Source organism: Pongo abelii, chromosome 17 (assembly GCF_028885655.2).
Source record: "Pongo abelii isolate AG06213 chromosome 17, NHGRI_mPonAbe1-v2.0_pri, whole genome shotgun sequence".
Lineage (NCBI taxonomy): Eukaryota > Metazoa > Chordata > Mammalia > Primates > Hominidae > Pongo > Pongo abelii.
In genome coordinates this window covers 82,715,757-82,730,520 of record NC_072002.2, presented here as the reverse complement: position 1 = coordinate 82,730,520, position 14,764 = coordinate 82,715,757, and the positions used below count along the sequence as shown (strand labels likewise).

The 14,764-nt window shown below is 35.9% G+C and overlaps 2 long non-coding RNA genes across 5 annotated transcripts in view; one reads left to right on the top strand and one right to left on the bottom strand.

The window, feature by feature from the left end:
- LOC129051626 (uncharacterized) overlaps positions 1–14,764 on the top strand; it is a 91,695-nt gene that overhangs the window by 22,607 nt on the left and 54,324 nt on the right. For all 3 annotated transcript variants that reach the window (XR_010137615.1, XR_010137617.1, XR_010137616.1), the window contains exon 2: positions 13,262–13,404. This is a non-coding gene — a long non-coding RNA (uncharacterized LOC129051626). The remainder of the gene's footprint in view (positions 1–13,261; positions 13,405–14,764) is intronic.
- LOC129051625 (uncharacterized) overlaps positions 14,363–14,764 on the bottom strand; it is a 214,512-nt gene continuing 214,110 nt past the window's right edge. The window contains exon 4 of one of the 2 annotated variants that reach the window (XR_008516005.2): positions 14,363–14,543. This is a non-coding gene — a long non-coding RNA (uncharacterized LOC129051625). The remainder of the gene's footprint in view (positions 14,544–14,764) is intronic. The other variant, XR_008516007.2, reaches the window with a different exon arrangement.

The window sequence follows — 14,764 nt, the reverse complement described above, 5'->3', positions numbered from 1 at the left end:
GGGTCTAAGTCTCTTCATAGGTCTCTAAGAACTTCTTTTATGACTCTGGGTGCTCCTGCATTGAGTGCATATATATTTAGGATAGCTCGCTCTTCTTGTTGAATTGAAACCTTTACCATTATATAATGCCCTTCTTTGTCTTTTTTGACCTTTGTTGGTTTAAAGTCTATTTTGTCAGAAATTAGGATTGCAACCCCTGCTTTTTTCTGCTTTCCATTTGCTTGGTAATTTTCCTCCATTCCTTCACTTTGAGCCTGTGGGTGTCTTTGCCTGTGAGATATGTATTTTGAATACAGCACACTGATGGGTCTTGCATTTTTATCTAGTTTGCCATTCCATGTCTTTTAATTGGGGCATTTAGCCCATTTACATTTAAGGTTCATATTGTTATGTGTGAATTTGATACTCTCATCATGATGCTGATTGGTACATTTTGCAGACTTGTTAATATAAGTGTTTCATAGTGTCATTGGTCTGTGTACTTCAGTGTATTTTTGTACTGGCTGATAATGGTTTTTCCTTTCCATGTTTAGTGCTTCCTTCAGGAGCTCTTGAAAGGCAGGCATGATGGTAATAAAATACCTCATCATTTGCTTTTCTGAAAACAGTTTTCTCTCTCCTTTGCTTATGAAGCTTAGTTTGGCTGGATATAAAATTCTGGTTTGAAAATTATTTTCTTTAAGAATGTTTAATACTAGCCCCAATCTCTTCTGGCTTGTAGGGTTTCTGGTGAGAGGTCTGCTGTTAGTCTGATGGGCTTCCCTTTGTAGGTGACCTGGCCTTTCTCTCTGGCTGCCCTTAACATTTTTTCCTTCATTTCGACCTTGGAGAAGCTGATGATTATGTGTCTTAGGGTTGATCTTCTCATGGAGTATCTTATTGGGATTCTCTGGATTTCCTGAATTTGAATGTTGTCTTATCCTGTGAGGTTGGAGAAGTTCTCCTGGATGATATCCTGAAGTGTGTTTTCCAATTTGGTTCCCTTCTTCACGTCTCTTTCAGGTACTCCGATCAGTCGTATGTTTGGCCTTTTTATATAGTCCCATAGTTTTCTGAGGTTTTGTTCATTTTTTTTATTCTTCTTTCTCTAATCTTGTCTGCCTGCCTTATTTCAGCAAGATAGTCTTCAATCTCTGATATTCTTCCACTTGATTGATTCGGCTATTGATGCTTGTGTTTCCATCATGAAGTTCTTGTGCTGTGTTTTTCAGCTCCATCAGGTCATTTAGTTTTTCTAGCTAACAGCTCCTGTAACCTTTTAGCGTGGTTCTTAGCTTCTTTGCATTGGGTTAGGACATAATACTTTAGCTCAGTGAAGTTTGTTGTTATCCACTTTCTGAAGCCTACTTCCGTTAGTTCATCCATCTCAGCTTCAGCCTGGTTCTGTGCCCTTGCTGGAGAGGTGTTGCAATCATTTGGAGGAGAATGGGCATTCTGGCTTTTGGAATTTTCAGCATGTTTGCATTGGTTTTTCCTCATCTTCAGGGATTTATCTACCTTTCCTCTTGGAGGCTGTTGACCTTTGGACAGGGTTTTTGTGGGGCCTTTTTTGTTGATGTTGTTGTTGCTTTCTGTTTTTTTTTTCTTTTTCTTTTTCTTTTTCAGGCTCCTCTTCTGCAGGTCTGCTACAGTTTGCTGGGGGTCCACTCCAGACCCCGTTTGCCTGGGTATCATCAGTGGAGGCTGGCAAGCAGTAAAGGTTGCTGCCTGCTACTTCCTCCTGAAGCTTCCTCCCAGAGGGGCAACCACCTGATGCCAGCTGGAGCTGTCCTGTGTGAGGTGTCTGCTGACCCCTGTTGGGAGGTCTCATTTAGATAGCAGGCATGGTGTCAGGGGGAAGCAGTCTGGCTGCCCCTTAGTGGAGCTGATGAGCTGTGCTGGGGGAATCCCTGTCGTCCAGCTCACCTGGACTCTTCAGAGCCAACAGGTAGAAAATATTAAGTCCACTGAACCTGACACAGTGGCTGCCCATCCCCACAGGTGCTCTGTCCCAGGGAGATGAGATTTATGTCTGTAAACCCCCGGCTAGAGTTGCTGGAATTCCTGCAGGGAGGCTGTGCCCATTGAGGAGGGATGGATCCAAGTCCCACATAAAGAAGCAGTCTGGCCATGATCTGCCACAGCTACTGTGCTGTGCTGTGGGTAACACCACCCAGTCTAAACCACCCAGCCTCCCTAGCACTGGCCGGGGAACACTGCTGACGAGAGACGCGGTAATAGCAGTCACCTCTCCCACCGGGAAATCAGTTGTCTTAGGCAGACTCCAGGCTATTGTGCTGGCTTGCAGGGATTCCAAGCCAGTGGGTCTTAATTTGCAGAGTTCCATGGGAGTGGGACCTGCTGAGTGAGGTTGCTTGGGTCCCTAGCTTCAGTCCCCTTTCCACAGGAGTGGACGGCTTTCCTGACACTCTGGAGTTCCGTGAGCCGCAGGAGTATGTTAAAACTCCTGCAGCTCAGTGCCTGCCCTAGCAGCTGCCAACCTGTGCAGCTGCCATGGGTCTGTCCAGTTTTGTGCTTGGGACCCAAGTCCCTGGTGGTGTAAGCACACAAGGGAATCTTCTGATCCGCAGATTGCAAAAAAACCATGGGAAAAGTGCAGAACCGCAGGTGGCGAGCACAGTCCCTCACTGCCTGTCTTGGCTGGGGGAGGGAGGCCCCTTTGCCCTGTGTAGCTCCCAGGTGAAGCATCACCTCACCCTGCTTTTTCTTGCTCTTCATGGTTCGTGCCAACCGCTTAGTTAGTTCCCAATTAGAAAATCTGGGTATCTCATTTGGAAACGCAGAAATCACTTGCCTTTTGCGTTCATCTCATTGGGAGCTGCAGACCAGAGCTGTTTGTACTCAGCAACCTTGGCCCTTCCCCCAGAGAACAAGTCTTAATAAAATATGTTAAAAATTAGTATGCCAATATTAAAAGGATAAGTGATCTGACAAAGAAGTGAACTGAGGAAGAACTCAGCTTTTGAATCAACTTTTCAAATAAAGGAAAATAAAGCAGAGAATGTAAGAAATTATGAAGCCATTTTATGCTCAGGGTTATGAGGAAGAAAACTGGATATCAGGGACCAAGAAGGACACAATAAATTCTCTCCAACAACCCAGTGGTTAAGCCCTAGAGTTAAGAGGTTACTTGAAATAGATCAGCAAGGACGGAAGCAAGTCAGTGTAACATCTGAAGAACAAATGGTTGATAATTTTCCAAGAGTGATGAAAAATATTAAGGCAGAGATTTAAAGCAAAATCTACAAAGAGGAAGACAAATTCAAAGAAAACCTCAATTGGGCATATCTCAGTTAAACTGCAAAAAAAAAAAAAGGAAAAGCAACAAAAAGAAAATCATAAATGCAGACAGAGGGTAAAGAGAGATTAACTTTAGCAGAACAACAATATCTTTGAGCACATATTTCAAGAGAAACAGTGGGTATCAAGAAATAATGGAATGATATCTTTAAAGTAGAACAGAAAATGACTGCTAGCTCAGAATTCTATAACCAGGAAAATCTTCTTTAACAATGAAAGTGAATATCATGAAGACAAGGGCAGCTACCTAAGTAGCACATCACTACATGCATAAAAGCAGCGAGAGGATGCTTATCAGAAAATACTGCAGAGAAGGAACCAATGGCATGGTCGTGGTCCTCATTTTCCCATCACACTGAGAAGGAATATGCAGCATCTAATGGAGTGCATGTCAGAGTCTAAAAGTATTGTCCCAGTTTTGGATTGGGGGCTTTGCATTGCATAATTAGGAAAGTATTGATCCTTCCGTCCAGGGTTCAACAAGAACATGATAGGACAGAACTTACAATAGTGGCTCTATTGTCATAGCTCAATTTTCACATGTAGGGCTAAAAACAATCCCTGCCTGCCTATCCACAGAGGCTTGGATATTCAAGTCATGTGGTTGCAACTCTGTTACATAAAATCATCAGCATTCATGGTTCATAAAACACCTTGGCTAGACAGAGAGGTTTGAGTCTAAGCCTGAGTTTGACCAAAATTGGTGCCTTCACACTGGACCTTTAACAGTTTCTATGCAGCTTTACAGACATTAACACCTTTGCTGGTAGCCCATTCTACATAGTGTCAGAATTGGACAAAACAACACTTACCTCTCAGTGAAATGAATATATTTGTAGACAGAATTACTTGTGAGAATATGCCAGCAAAACTACAATAAAGATGAGAATACATAGAGGGGAACAACACACACCAGGGCCTATTGGAGGGTGGAAGGTGGGAGGAGGGAGAGGATCAAGAAAAATAACTAATGGATACTAGGCTTAATACCTGAGTGATGAAATAATCTGTATAACAAACCCCCATGACACATATTTACCTATGTTACAAAGACGAACATCCTGCACATGTACCCCTGAATTTAAAATAAAAATTTAAAAAAACTCAATAGAGGAAAAATGAAAGGGTATTATCAGAAAATAAGGGAAATTTTTCTAGATAGAAGTGGGGAGATATAGAAAGAAATAAACAAAAATCGTCACAGTAAAAATTTGTGTTACTACAATTAATACTAAAATACAAAAAAAAAATCTTGTGGTGTTATGAATAAACACAAAATTAAAATATTCAACCAGAATTCCAAGTAAATCAGAGGTGGCATGCATTGGTAATAAAAGGTTTCCTTAGAAGCATAGATCTATAAATTAACCAGGAAGTCATAAATATCACAATTTAAAGAGTTTGTGATTAATCACTGACGCATGTTGTAATCTACAGCTTTATGACCAAAGGAAATAATGAGACATGACTAAAAACGAAATAGATGTATATAATAAATAAAATAATTGATGCAAAAGATGGCATGAAAGGTGAGAAAAGAAATATTAAAAAGTGAGGACAAATAGACAATAGAAAATGAGCAAATAAGCATTCACCTTATTGTTTCTAAAATACGAAAGTTACCAGACTATCTCAATAAATAAAACTCAGCTGTATACTTATTATAAAAGACTCATATAAAAAAGTGGGTGAGGAAGATTAAAAATATTGAAAGTAAAATGATATAAAACATTCATAAAAAGAAAACTGACATACCTTTATAAATATCAACAATATTAGATTATAAGGTAAAAGGCATTATAAGAGATAAAGAGAAATATTTTAATGACAATACATTCAATTTGCCAGGAGGAAATAGCAACTTTTAATGTGCATATACATAATGATATGACCCAAAATGTTATAAAGTAAGAATAAGGGACCTAAAAATACAAATAGAATACTCTCAATTATAATGGAAGATTTTTAACATCTCTCTCTCATTGATGGATAAAAGAAAAACAATGATAAGCAGTAAATTTGTAAAAATTTTGTAAAACATAATTAACAATATGAATGGATGGGTCTTTGGAGCATTGAACCCAACAACTGAAGAACACACAGTTTTCTTTTCCAAGTTCAGATGGAATGTTTATAAAAATGGATCCTATGTTAGACCCTAAAGGAAGTTAGTGCATTTCCCAGTACTGCAATTATACACAGAAATTTATCTTCCTGACTTGAAATTAAGCCAGAAATCAATTTAAAACAAAACAAAAGATTAAAATATATCTTTGGAAATTAAGCAACCCATGCATCAAGAAGAAAATGCCTTAGAAATGAGAAAGTACATTGAAATCAATTTACAATGAGAATACAGTATGTGAACATGTGTGAGAAGCAGCTATATCTGTGCTTAGAGGAATACACACACACACACACAAAATTAAAAAGGATAGTCTGAAAATCAGTGACCTAAAATTCTCTTTCTAGAGACTAGATATAGAATGGCAAAATCAGTAGAGATAATGGAAGAACGAAGTAACAGTAGAAATTATTCATATAAAACATACAGTAAAGAGAATCAATGAAACCTAAACTTATTACTTTAAATAGACCAATATAACTGACAAAACCATGGGAACATTATTTGAGAAGAATAATAAAAAGGAAAAGAGGGAGGATAGCAAACATCAGGAAAAAAAATTAGAATAACAACATACAGTCTACAAACACAGATAGCTTGAAAGGTAAATTTTAACAAATAATTTATGGAATAAATGAGTTAAATCTTCCATAGAAAACAATGAAAAGAGACATTTTGCAGATTGTTACATGATGCCAGCTTAAATCTAACACCAAAATTTGACATGAGTGTCAGTAGAATGAAAATTCCCAGATCAATGTCATCATGAACATAGATAAGATCTTCACAAAATATTAGCAATCAGAGCTTTCTGTGACTTTACATAACCACAAAGGTGAGTATGTTACAGAAATGCATGGTTGTTCAATATTTAGGAACCATTTAATGCATATCATTATATCAACAAAATAAATCAAAGTCTAATGATATTATCAGATGAAAATTAATAAAATTGAAGTCTTTTTATAATAATAAAAAAACTATCAGCAGAGTGGGACTAGAAAAAAATCTTAATCTACTAAATGATATCCACAGAAAACCTAGAGAAATATCTTAATTGACCACAAAATATTGAAAGGACAGGGATATGATATTATTACATCTAGATGGCAATGTGTTGGTGGCCCTAGAAGTTTTGTTGAGTGAGAAAAATGTTTTGAGGATTGGAGATAAAAAAGCAAATATCTCATTGAAAGAAAACATGATAGTGCACATTTAAAATATCCAGCAAACTCTAAATAAATTATTCAAATTACCACAGAGAAATTGATTGTATTACTATACACCAACCAGAAAGTGATGGAAAATGTAATCTTCAAAAATTCAAAATTTACAAGAACATCAAAACAGGCAGGCCAATATTTGGGAATAATTTTATTAAAAGATCTGCAAGAATTCTGCACAGAAAAATATAAAATATTAAAATAATTTAGGAGATAAATGTATGTATGGAATATTCAATATTATGAAAAGTATATTTTTCTAAATAAATCTATAGATTCAATACAATCAATTAAGATCCCAGAATTTTGTGCCATAATTTTGAACTAAGTTTTCCTTACTCTTTTCAACAAGTGTTCAGTGGAATTTTTCTTTTACAAAGTTCAAATGCAGAGAAGTGAAGACTTGGTGAAAATGAAATCTAGCTATATGTTATTTGAAAAATCATAAATGAATGGAAAATACTTTAAGAAAAAGAAAGTGAAAAAATTCCATATGCTATTTAAAGGAAGCACAAAGCAATGTAATAGAGTGTTTTGTTTTAAGTCAGCCATGGACACAGCATACAACTGCAAACAGAGAGAGAAAAAGAGGGTGGGATGGGGGTCATTGAGAGAGAGAGAGAAAGAGAGAAATAGAATATGTAGGGTTATAATTAAAATATATATTTAATAATAAAACCTTACCTGGAAAATTGTAAAACACTATGAAAGGCGATGAAACAAGATCTGAACTAAAGGACGTGTACGCCATGTTCTAAGATGAGCTGAATTGATGTAATAAAATTCCAGCCTCCTAAAATCAACATATATATAAGAGCATATTAGGATGTGACCTTACCTGAGTTATTTTGACTCAGGTGCCAGTATGAAACATAGCAGATAAATGCCTGAGTACGAAACAAAACTATTACACCCATAATACCCATAATATGCAGATTTTACAAAAGCAAAGGAAAACTACTCGTATGCGATTACTGAAACCCTCAGATAGATAAAAATGGCAAAAATGGTCAAATCTTGGAGTTTGGTAGGGAGATTTCTTTGGAGAGAACTGAGGCAGTGGCCTATGGGGTCTCCTCTTATCCTCCCTATTGAAAAGACCTATACAAGTATTCTAAAACTTGGAAAGTTTTGACACACTCTCCTGCAGATGAGAGGTACAGATCATTAAAACACCTAAGAAAGAATCAAGAAGGGTTGTTCCAAGCAAAGGGGTTCTGTGAAAGCACCAAGCAAAGAAAGAGAATGGATAGATCAGCGGCTGCAAGAATTTGGATAGTTTGAGGCATAGAGGGCAAGGCAAGAGTGAGCAGAACTGATATTAGAAAGAGATTCTGGACTTGGATCAAAAATCCGGGAGAATCACAGAACATGTGTGAGTGTCCTCTGAATCTTCCAAGTTTTATTTTTATATGATATATAACTGCATACATATTTTATGATCTGAATGACTTTTAAAATTATTTTAGTATAAAGGTAATTAGCAGACTTTTTCAGAGCAAGTTACTTCAGTCTGTATGATATATCATAACCCTTTTCAGACAACAGATTGAAAAAGTGGTTTACCAGAGATGGGTCTATGTGTTTTTTGTTTTGTTTTGTTTTTCCTTTTGTTTTTTGTTTTGTTTTGTTTTGTTTGTGTTTTTCCCAGCAAGATAGTTTCAAAACAATTCACCAACAGGTTGTCTACTTGAAAGAGAAGTGTGCAAAGTAAGTATGATTTTAGGTGTTTGCCAAAAGAGAGGGATAGGAGAGATGCGATAGAAGAAAGAGGCAAATAAGAGTTAATACCTGCAGGACTTCCTCCCAGCGGCTGTTGGGGAGGGCTAGTGATGTGCAGCAGCAAAGCAGCTGTCACAAGCACAGACAGGAAATACAGCAGGGATGATCCTCTCTCCCAGGGCAAACCTCTGCAATGATAGGGTTTCCTCTGAGAAGAGAAACATCCCCTCTCATACTGGAGAGTTAATCAATGAGTTAGAAATGGCTGGCTGGGCGCGGTGGCTCACACCTGTAATCCCAGGAGACTTTGGGAGGTCAAGGCAGCCGGATTGCTTTAGGTCAGGAGTTGGAGACCAGCTTGGCCAATATGGTGAAACCCCATCTCTACTAAAAATACAAAAAAAAAAAAAAAAAAAAATTAACCAGGCATGGTGGCGTACGCCTTAGTCCCAGCTACTCGGGAGGCTGAAGCAGGAGAATCACTTGAACACGGGAATCAGAGGTTGCAGTGAGGCGAGATCACTCCAGCCTGGGCGACAGCACAAGACTGCATCTCAAAAAATAAATTAAAAAAAAAGCAACGGCTATAGTACATTTGAATTACAGAGAGCACCTAACTTTTACTGCAAATGACAGCAGCACAAGGCAGTGAACTAAGAGCTAAAGAATATGTATATAATGGGGATGGGAAAAGGTCACAGAGAAAGACAGAGAGACAGAGACAGTAAGGGAGAGAGGGAGAGGGAAAAGAGACAGAGGAAATAAAGAGAAAGATCAAGACTTCTTTTGAAAATAACATTAATATCCAAGAAAATAATGTGTTTGAGAATGTAAAGGTATCAAAGGGTGTATTTGATTCAAAGAGTACGTATAAAGGGAAACATAGCTAAAAGCTAATTTTGAATGTGTATAGATTTGGGGAGAATAAAAATCTAAAAATCAATGTAAACTTTAAGAAACTTATACCAGAATGTTCACAGCTTCATTATTTGAAATAGCCAAAAAGTGGGAAAAACTGATGACTGGATTAAAAACAGGATAAACCCGTATGATGGACTATTACTCAGCAATAATACATAATGAAGTATTGACACGTACTACAACATGGATGAACCTTGAAATTATTTTGCTATATTAAAAAAACAGATTAAAATACCACATTTTTTACAACTCTGTTTATGTAAAATTTCCAGAATAGGCAAATCTGTAGAGACAGCACGTAAATTAGTAGTTGCCAGGGTTTAGGGCCAGAGGGAAATGCGGAGTGACTATGAATGGGCACAGGGTATTTGGAAGGCGGTGATGAAAATATTCTTAAGTAAATAATGGTGATGATCGCACAATACTATGAATACACCTAAAACCATTGAATTATACACTTTAAATGGGTGAATTTTATGATGTTTGAATTAATCCCAATTAAGCTGTTATAAAAAGTAATGTAAGAAGAATTTAAAAGACATTTGCTATAAATGCTAAATAGAAGATTCAAGAAAAATGCACAAGCTACATGACTTGACAGTCATACCACTTCCAATAATGAGACAACACTGGCCATGAAAACTGAAGGCCTACACTTCTATTTCTAGCAATGGCAGCGTAGGTACTTTGGATGAACCCGTAAATAAGAAAAATGTTTTGAATTGATAGGGATGTTTTGAAAAATCAAGTTCTTAATGTCATTAAAGAATTGACAAAATACTAAGAACTATTAAGCTAAGGAAGAAAACAAAAATATAATGGAGAATTAGAGTCAAGATTTTGATGTGAGGCACTAGGATGCTGAAACTACTTTTCCTCCAGAGGAACAGCAGATCCCAACAAACTTGGGTTTAGTGTTTAGTTTTTCTATAGAAAGAATGGTAAATAGGATAAAAGGAAAAAGTCTGATAATATCAAGTGTTAGGAGATAGAGCAACAAGAACATGTCTGGTGAAAGTGAAAATCAGTAAAGTCATTTTGCAAAACAATTTTGAGTAATTAAAGACTTACAGCTATACACAACAACACAGATGATTCACTAATTAGTGCAATTTTCGGAAAAAGAAACAAACACAGAGAAATGGGTACATCTATAGTTTAAATTTTCGAAAGACTACAATATTATTTAGTGTTATATACATATTTGTGAAACAATTTTAAAAGAGTAATCAAGCAAAAAAATGTATTTAAACGATTTAGGATAGGGTTACATCTGTAATAGAAGAATTTAGCCACATTCAAATTGATTCACATGGCGAATCGTTGATATTTGCTGTTTAATAATTAGCAATATGTGTAACCTAAGGCACACATTACTTGTATTAATGCATGTCTAGCTGTATATAGTAATTTAGATTATAAATGAATAAATAAATAAGTAAAATGATGACACTCACTGTGTGAAGTACCTGCCAAGTTTCTTGAGTCTTGCAACAACTTTGCCTCCACCCTGCATGTGCGCTGGAACAGTCGACTCATCTCTGGGTTTTTGTCTCATGCTGAGCCACATGAGGCTGGGAGTTAAGAGTCTTGTTAACACCAGATACCCATCGAATAGGGAAGTTTATTAACTCTGATCAATAAAATGAGAAGTATCACCTTGTAGTACACCTTTGCCTTTTTCTGGTGTTTTAAGCCCTTACTTGGATTCTGTGAACTGTCTTAGCACCCCCATATTTATTTTTCAAAATATGAAAAATAATATCATATATGTGTATACACAAGAAACAAAGATGTAAAAGCAATTCATATATTTGTATACACAAGAAAAAAGTAAAAGCAATTTGTACACACAAGAGACAAAAATGTAAAAGCAAATGTAAAATAATTGCTTTTACATTTTTGTCTCTTGTGTATACAAATTTATAAAATTTCATCCCCCTAAAAATCTTAAAGAATCTGTATGCAGTTGATTGTTTAGATTTAGATAAATTCCTTTACTGATTCATATGTCCAACTATAGTGTATGATTGTATTACCTTAATTATTTCTCCTTTAGTATAACACCCACTTAATGCCAAATATTTATTGACATGAAAAATATCCAAATATAATTTAGGCACTATTTACCACCTCAACCTTCTTTGGTCAAGAAAGGGTGGGCTATTTGTTTTGGCAAAATTACCCTAAATGTCAATAAAATTTTGATAGTAAAACCTAACAGGTATATATGTGTTAAACCCAAATGTACTAGGTTTCTGACTTTTATGTGCACTCCACCCATCTTATAGGGACATTTAACATGTCGATTATATCACTCTAGAATACTTGGATTTGATACTCATGTTTAAATAAATCATCAGTAAATTTACCTAGCATGATTTGAGAACTTGTTCAAATCAGACTTTATTAACTATCTTTATTCCAAATATCAATGGTTGAATTGATAACATAGAAGTCATTGTGAGAACATGCTCAGTTGTACAGAAATACGGCCTCATGGTCACTAACCTGAATCAAAACATTCAAGGGTAAATAAAATGTTGAAATGCAGTATTTAGTTGAATTATAAAGTTTAGTTTTCAAAGCATTGCATTATTCAAGAAGAGAATAGATTATGTTACAGAAAATTGTAGGTGACATTTTAGATTAAGTTGTAATTACATAAATATTCCATCATGGTCAATAAAAGGTAATGTTCAATGCTCATCAGCAAAATATTTTTTACAAAAACAATCTGATTAGTCAGAACTGATGACCTAATGAGTTGGAGCTCTGAGCAATTATCGTCCTGTTCTTGATGGATGTCCTAATGATCCAAGGTTATGCTAAAATTACATTGTAAGAAAACACAATGGGAAATTCCACTGTGCTTTCAGTATATTAAAATGACAGGCAAAATTGCTTTATTTGTAGATGTTTGCCTTATAATATGAGACTCTATCCTCAATATATTTGTACAATATAATAATGTATATAAAATGTAAGGCTACTTACTAGAATTAGAGACAAATAGACTACTAATTGGTAATATGGTCATAAATACTTTAATACTCTGTTATTTTATCTGAAAATTTAATTACCAAATTCAAATCTTGCCTCTCTTTCCACAAGTTAACAGTTAACAAGTGCTTGCCCAAAATGTATTAATACACAGCAAGGAAATTTTAAGGCATTTATTTTAATTGTTAGACAATTCACCCTTAGAAGATTATTCTTTATGTTTAGTTAAAATATACTCACAATTTTAAAGTTATAGATTTTGTTCTATTCTATTTGACGACATGAGCAAAATGCATTTTTCATGCACATGAGTTCCCTGTTGCCTTTTGAAATTATTTTCTCACATATGGTACAACTCCAATTAATTTGCTAGTTATTTTGTCTTACCTTTAAATTATTTTTATCCCATTATTAATCATTGAATGAACTTCAATTTACTAATATTGAGTTTAATATTTTTGTTATTCCTACATTTATTTTTTTCCCATCTTTCTGTGTTATAAGAAAATGCAGAGACCTTGACACTTCATGTAACCTATCCAGAGGGAAAGTTCGCTTTTGATTCCAAAGTTGAAGAAATCCTATCAAAACTTCATTCCTCCCTTGAAATTTCACTTCTCTCAAACCCTCTTGACAGAATTACTCACTATTTCAAGCATGACACTCATAAAAGCCAGGAGATGAATAACATTCTGTTGATTCAGAACTCCCGATTCCACAGCACCCTCCTGATCTTATGACTCAAGTCAGCAAACTAAATCACTTCATTCCTTGTATTGTTAATATCACACTCACTCCAAAATTGTTTGCTCACAATTTTAATGCCTGGCTTTCAGCAGTCATTCTCTATCCTAGGTTTGTTGATGTTTAGAAGGTACAATTGTCTAGGCACACCATTCATTCTCTACTTAACTCTACAAATACCTGGAACTTCCTTTTTTTTTTTTTTTTTTTTTTTTTTTTTTAGATGCAGTCTCGCTCTTGTCGCCTCAGGCTGGAGTGCAGTGGCAGGATCTCGGCTCACTGCAACCTTCGCCTCCCGAGTTCAAGCGATTCTCCTGCTTCAACCTCCCGAGTAGCTGAGATTACAGGTGCCCACCACTACACCGGGTAATTTTTTGTATTTTCAGTAGAGATGGGGTTTTATCGAGTTAGCCACAATGGTCTCGATCTCCTGACCTCGTAATCCGCCTGCCTCGGCCTCCCAAAGTGCTGGGATTACAGGTGTGAGCCACTGCGGCCCAGTCAAATACCTAGAACTTCTTAATCCCAAAGATGTTACCCTGTACTCAACTTTAGCTAACCATTTATACCCAAAACAGTACTCAAGATCATAAAAATCAAACACATCTGTGAGTAAGATCCTCAACTTACACGCCTTTTACCCATCCCAACAATTTCTGTCCATTGGGTTTTCTTACATTGTGTTTTCTCCATATATACATCTGCCTTTTAACCTTGACTTTTGCCTAATTTTTTGATATTTCTGTTTATTTTGTAATCTCTAAGCAACTTCTTTCTTCTTTTACTTGTTTCTCTAGACTACCATTAGTCATACTTAATTTTCTCCCACCATAATTTTCTTCTCTTTTGTACTGTTATTTCAAAATATGAACCAAGCAAAACCATAGCTTTGATTACAACACCAAGGAGTGCTATCATATAATATTTTTATACTATAAAAAGTATGTACGATATAGTTTTTTTATATAAAGTGTTATATATAAGGTTTATATATGGTATATAAAGTTTCATATATAGTTTTAACTATATATAGTATAGATTTTATACTCAAAAAACTAAAAAATGCTACAGAATAGTATACATCATGTCTAGTAATGTCAAAACAGTTTCAAGGACTTCATATTCAGCTAAATAATCTACACTGCTGAACATCCCTTAATTTTTATTTTGTCCATGCACCCAGAGAGCTGAGATATCAGGGCAGCCACCCACCCTGATATTAAAGATACATACCTCTAGGGAGAGATGGGGACATCAATACTGATTCACATGGGGACAAACATGAGAGGAAGAGAGGCTGCCATATGAGTAACTAGAAATAATTCAGTAAATTTGTATTTATTTATTTATTTTTACCAAATTACCAGAAGCTAAATATAAGCAACAATGAGAGTACAGAGCCCCAGGGAGTTGCAGGCAAAAGTGAAGTTGGCATCCAGTCACGTATTCTTCTCTATGGATCGTCACATGGTAGAGTCAGCCCTCTGTACTTGCCAATGCAGAACCTGTGGATACAGATGGCCGACTTTTCAATCATAGTTGAATCTGCAGATGCAGGAACCTGTTGATACTGAGGGCTTACTAGGAGACTTGGACATCCATAGATTTTGTCATCTGTGGGAGTCCTGGAGCCAACTTTCCATGGCTGAGAATCCAAGAGATGACTGTACTTACAGCAAAAGATTAGAGAAAGCTACTCTCTATAATAAAAGTTTGAAGGAAAGAG